At 30.7% G+C, this 5,854-nt stretch overlaps 1 long non-coding RNA gene across 1 annotated transcript in view; it reads right to left on the bottom strand.

Annotated features, from left to right (window-relative positions):
• Nucleotides 1–3,468, bottom strand: part of LOC111083182 — an 11,932-nt gene extending 8,464 nt beyond the window's left edge. Inside the window, exon 1 of the long non-coding RNA XR_002608849.1 lies at nucleotides 3,389–3,468. This is a non-coding gene — a long non-coding RNA (uncharacterized LOC111083182). The remainder of the gene's footprint in view (nucleotides 1–3,388) is intronic.
• Between the last annotated feature and the right edge of the window lie 2,386 nt (nucleotides 3,469–5,854).

Raw genomic sequence — 5,854 nt, 5'->3', positions numbered from 1 at the left:
CAGCTTTAAAAAAAAAATCTCTATAGGTGTGGGGGATAAGTTAACAAATTGGATAGAAGAGTAGCTAGATGGAAGAAAGCAGAAGGTTGTTACAAATGGAGTTTAGTCAAACTGGATTAATGTCACAAGTGGGGTACCTCAGAGCTCAGTTGTAGGACCTTTGCTCTTTTTGATATTAATGAAGGAACAGTCAATAATATACTTAAATTGGCAGATGATATTACGGTCTTTGGTATTGCTAGCTGTGAAGAGGATGCTGCTGATTTACAAAAAGATTTAGTTCAATTTACAAAAGGCTGAAATCTCTCAATTTGTTTTCTCTTGAAAAAAAAAGAGTTAGGGAGGATCTGATTGAGGTGTTTAAGATTGTAAAGGGAATTGATAGTGTTGATGTATCATCTTTTTGTATATTTAACAATAAGAATAGTAGGACTAGGGGACACAAATATAAGTTTTTGCAAAGTAGGAGTCATCTTCAGCTAAGACAGTTTTATTCTTCTACCAGGGTGGTTGGCCGTTGGAATGGGTTGCCTTCAGATGTTGTAGAGGCAGTAAATTCTTAAACTCACTTAAAAAAGCTTGATAAGTATATGAATGAAAAGGGCTGGGTTGAATATTTTTTTTTTTTTCAATCATTTTAATTTAGTTTTCAGGATGGAACAGCCGAGATGGACCAATAGGTCCCATGTTATCCCAAAATATTATGTTATATGTTATGTTATTGCATGATATTTTGGATGTCATAGAATGTTTTTTTTTATGAAAAAATATTCTGCCATAATTGTTAATTTTTTTGGAAAGCTTAATTATTTTAAGTTATAAATATTTTATGGTGTTTGAATAACTTAAACACTAGAACCATACATTTCTAATGATTTTGCACACATAAACTACACTGTTGAATATTACACTTAAAATGACTTTGGAAAGTATTATTAGTCATTTAGTAAACTAGAATTCCTATGCACAAGTTTCAGTGTAGTGTGTTTTACTAAGAATAAAAACTGTTGGCTTTAGAAATATTAACAGAAATTCATTATTTTCAATGGGCTGTTATTGTGAGCTTGCTCAAACACAAGTAGACCATGTTAGGTTCATATTCTAGAAATTACTCCAAATATGTGTAAGTCCAGAAACAAAGTTCTGGAATACTAACTAAAATGAAGGTTAGATGAAGTCCAGTAAAAGATTCCCACATTACAATTATCAACCACAGGTTAGTTAAGCAATCTGTATAAATCCAGATAATCTCCCAGATAACTATTAAAAATAACATGTTAGTTCAGCAATCTGAAGAGGTCCAGAAATAGTCTCCAACACAACTATTATAAACCATAGGTTAGTTAAACAATCTGTACAAATCCAGAAGTAGACTTTCACAGTGTGATTTAACCTTATACCCACGAAAATTGTTTTAGAACTTTTTATCCAGTCCTACAAAAATGGGCAGAGCTGTGAATAAGCTCAACATGATTTTAGAGTAAAAATTGGTTCCTACAAAGACAGGTCTTGGGTGACTGAAGATCAGCCAAAAATCAAATCAGATGAGTTATGAGAAGTTAATATAGTTTGCTAAAAGAAACAATAATAGATAAGCAACCAATAATTTGTAAACATAAAGAAGTTTTCTTGATGGTGAAACATACTACATGTTTTGACAGAATATTGATCTGTCTTCTCCTGAATATCACAAACTTGAGAGGGAAAAGTAGAAAATGAATATGAAGTACTGGAATGCACAGTTAATTATAAAAAAACATTCACAAACCCAATATCAGGAGAAATAAAAGATTTAAGTACTGGAATCATCTCAACTGACAAAAGCACCCTCAGGTATAACGGAAATAGGTTTAACATTGAAAACAAATAACATATATGAGAGAAACAGAAACGAGACTAGCAAGAAGTGTAACATAAATTCAGCTCTGCTCTGCAGCATCTGAAGGCAATTAAACATGAACAAAAAATCAGCCTTCAACAAAAACAAAAATGGCAAGTGTTATGCATATTAAGTGTCCACACTATCATTATACTGGCTAAAAATAAAGTATACAATGACACAAATAAGTTGAACAATTAGGGCTAACAATGCAGTAACAATTTTACAATAGGCAAATTGTAGGCCTATAACTAAGTTACATAAATTCTAGTAGTGGCAGAAAAAGCTGCATCAGGAAGAATGCCATAGCAAAGCTAACATAATTGTAGGTGGTATGGTGGTGATTTATGAGTGCTGTCATTGCATAAAGGATATTTGGAAAATGTTAATCACATTTTGTTGACAGCACGAGTTCAAGCTCAAGAAGGTTTCCAGTATTCCAAGAGGTAAATCTACCTAATGTGAATTGGTGTCAATCTGCGAAATTAATTGCAAGTCCAGAAATAATAAGAAATATTTACACTGCTATTACAATAGAGTGAAAACTGCATGCAGAATTTAAAAATGAAAAGTGAACAAATGAAGTGGCTAACATTTAATCCACTCTATCTGGCAATTACATTGCTTAAATCTGTGAAAAATAAAATGTTAGTTAGTGATTAAATCTCTGGAAAATAAAATGTTAGTCATGCCATTTTACAACACTGCTATTTTCTAATTAAATATAAAAAAATAGTGGTTACTAGATTTCTCAATAAATGGAAGGATTTGAAAAATAAAACAATTTTTTATCAGAAGGACGGAATATATCTGTGGTTCAACAACTACCTGAATATGGTATAAGAAATGTTCAAAATCAATCTTATGTAACCCTAATATAAGATCATGATGGATTAATAGCATGAGCTGTATCTCTCTTGGTATGTTGTTATTTGGTGTCAATACATTTACTTTGAAAAAAATTAACAGATGCACAGGATGCAATGATCTAGATCTGAACAGACAAAAAAAAAACAAAATAAGATAATTTAAATGCACATAATAGGTAACAAAATGTTAATATATACATTTTTCTTCACCAACAATGTGAATTTTTTCATGTATTTATAATTTTATAGGTAAATTCATATATAAAAGGTGTTCATGTTAACGAGTTTATGGATGCTTTAAAGACATGGACTCTAAAGTAGACTTTAAAGACTATATTCTAATTTGGTTCAAAATGAGTAATAAATCTTCAGAAATGAATTCTGTGTTAAAATAAAACAATATTTGGTTGAAAACAAACTATTTTACAGTTATTAAAATATATTACTGCTTTGAATAAGGCATTATGTATATTTTCTGCCCAAGTATGGCCTATGTAATTGACGAAGAGTGTTATTTCCTGAAAGCAGTGTGGACCAAAACAATATATATATACACACACATAAATAATTGCCTCACCAGAAATTGGTGAAGAATTTTGTGGTAACATTAGGCTACATTCTTAATCAGGTAAGACTGTACCTTTTTGTTTCCTTTTAGCAGAGTGAGAGACAATCCTTCCATTGTGGATTTGAATGGTTATACTTTCTTGCCCTGAAAAGAATACCCAGATATTTCACATATAATTAAGCTTAAAAAAAGAAGAGAAAAAGCAAAAAAAAATAACTAAAAATGTGTATAAGAACTGTAAAAATGGTATTTATGAGAACAATATTCAGTGACAGATTGCCTGGTTGCATTGTCATACTAAAACAACTATTCTGCACATTAACCTTAAAATGATCAGTTCACGCTTGCTCATTGAATAGCCAGTATGTTAAAGATTTTTCCCACTACAACAATGATAACTGGCAGCTCATTTGTTGAAGAACATTCCACTAACAATTCATCATCCACTTCGGAAAAACACAAACTTGAATTACTGTAAGGTTCTGTTTTATTAATAAATGCTTTGAGATTCACGTGAGTTAAACTGTTATTTAGTGCATTTATTTTTAGGCTGCTACTCACAAAAAATCCTTCACATACAGAAAAAAGTTATTCATATAATATTGGCTAAAAAATAAAATATTTAGAACTTATTACAATAATAAAAGAGCATAATATCATGAACAACAGCCCAAAAGCAAAACAAAATGGTACAAGCTAACATAGACTTGAAATTATAGGAACTCGTTTGACACATTTGTGCCCTCTTTTGACAGTGTGAGATTGAAGAAGGTGCACAAAATGGGTAAAAACTGGCTTTTTCTAATTTTGAGTCCCTTTAGTTATTATCCACAATTCTGGTGTTTTTGCCATATAGAATATAGAACTTTTACATTCTGAATAACAGTACCTATGCTCTAATACATCACTGCCACATAATTTTGCAAAAACCTGAGACACCCTTTTTTAACGACTCTTTAAATGGTATTTATGGATATGGCACCTTAAACAAGTGAAATACAATTTATTATCCAGTAGTTAGTCTTTATTAACATACATTTCTGAAAACATTAAATTACACTAAATATCCACTCATAACACGCACAAACTTGACTATGATCAAACCTACAACCATAATCTAGTCCTAAAAGCTTAGAATCCTCATGAATGTTTCTAAGGTGTCATGTATTTTGCTAAGAAATATAAATATGTTTTCACCTCCATTATAATACAAAATTAAATGTCTGTTGTAGGATTTTACAAAATAACAGGTTCACAAATGTTACACATTATGTGAGCTTAAGAGTTGTGTTTCAAATTTTAAATTTATCAATAAGAAGGTGGCAGCAAGTAAAAAACAAGTTGGCTCACAAAGGGTATAAGGGATAAAATAAACAAGAAAGGCATTATATATACGTTTAAATTGACTGCAATGATGGGAGATTTGGATGGTTATAGAAGATCAAGGGAATTAGTCAAATAGGAAATAATGAAATAAAAAACTATATGGAAAAAAGCTTGGCTGGAAATGTGAAAATTAATAGTAAGATTTCCTAAGTACACTAATCCTTTCACTGCAATGTTAGATTTCAGGGGCATTCCTCAAAAGTTGTTAATTCTCCATCAACAAATAAGTCTTAGTTTGACCTCTTTTATTACTTTTTCAACTTGAAATGACCATAAAATATGCATATATGGTATTAAAATTTCTTGAAAAGAATATCAAATAATGGAAATTTAGATTTTCAACAAGAAAATGTGCAAAAGTTATTGAAAAGGTTCTTAGATATATAACAGTAAACAGACCAATATGATTCAACAGGAGGCAAAATTTATTCCAAACACATGAAATTGCATTATGTATATATAATATTATCATAACTCCTAAAAATCATATACTATATATATATATATATGTCAGTATTGATGCAAAATCACACACATATAATTTAATGTACTTTCATCATCTGGTTTGGTGTTATGTAGAGTAAACAAAACAATACAATAATGAAATTTGTATTTTTTACTTTTGCAGTTAAGTACAATACAAAAACATAACAAACTTACCTAAATTATTGTGAAATTACAGTAGAAATGTATGCAAAGCTGAGGTATAGGCTAGTAATGAGCAATTGGCTAACCAGTTAGTCGATAAATAAACAAGTGTTAGTTTTACAAAGTAAATAAAGTGCACCTTTGCCTCTAATGAGTAATTAGACAAAGTTGAGTGATAAAACAATTTATTAATTGACTAAAATCAACTAAATTACTAACCTATTGCCCATCACTAGTGTAGGCGGCATGGGTGGATCAGTAAAGTCTTGTTTATGTTTACCCATGTCATTCACAGATGGCAGCACAAAAGAATGTTTGGTAGCCATTTCAAGACCAGGGAATTTCTATTGATTGTCACAGTAAAAAGAAAAATCTTTGGGTGCCGTGGAGAAAAAAAAGTTGATTTTCACACTTAATAATAATAATGTTGCGTCAGCGAGATCACGTGACTATTCTCACGCCCTCTGCTTTCTAGAACTATCGTGTACCTTGGCGAATGCTCTA

The sequence above is a fragment of the Limulus polyphemus genome, unplaced genomic scaffold, assembly GCF_000517525.1.
Source record: "Limulus polyphemus unplaced genomic scaffold, Limulus_polyphemus-2.1.2 Scaffold8480, whole genome shotgun sequence".
NCBI lineage: Eukaryota > Metazoa > Arthropoda > Merostomata > Xiphosura > Limulidae > Limulus > Limulus polyphemus.
The sequence above is the reverse complement of the archived record's forward strand: the minus strand, read 5'-3'. Positions and strand labels throughout refer to the sequence as shown.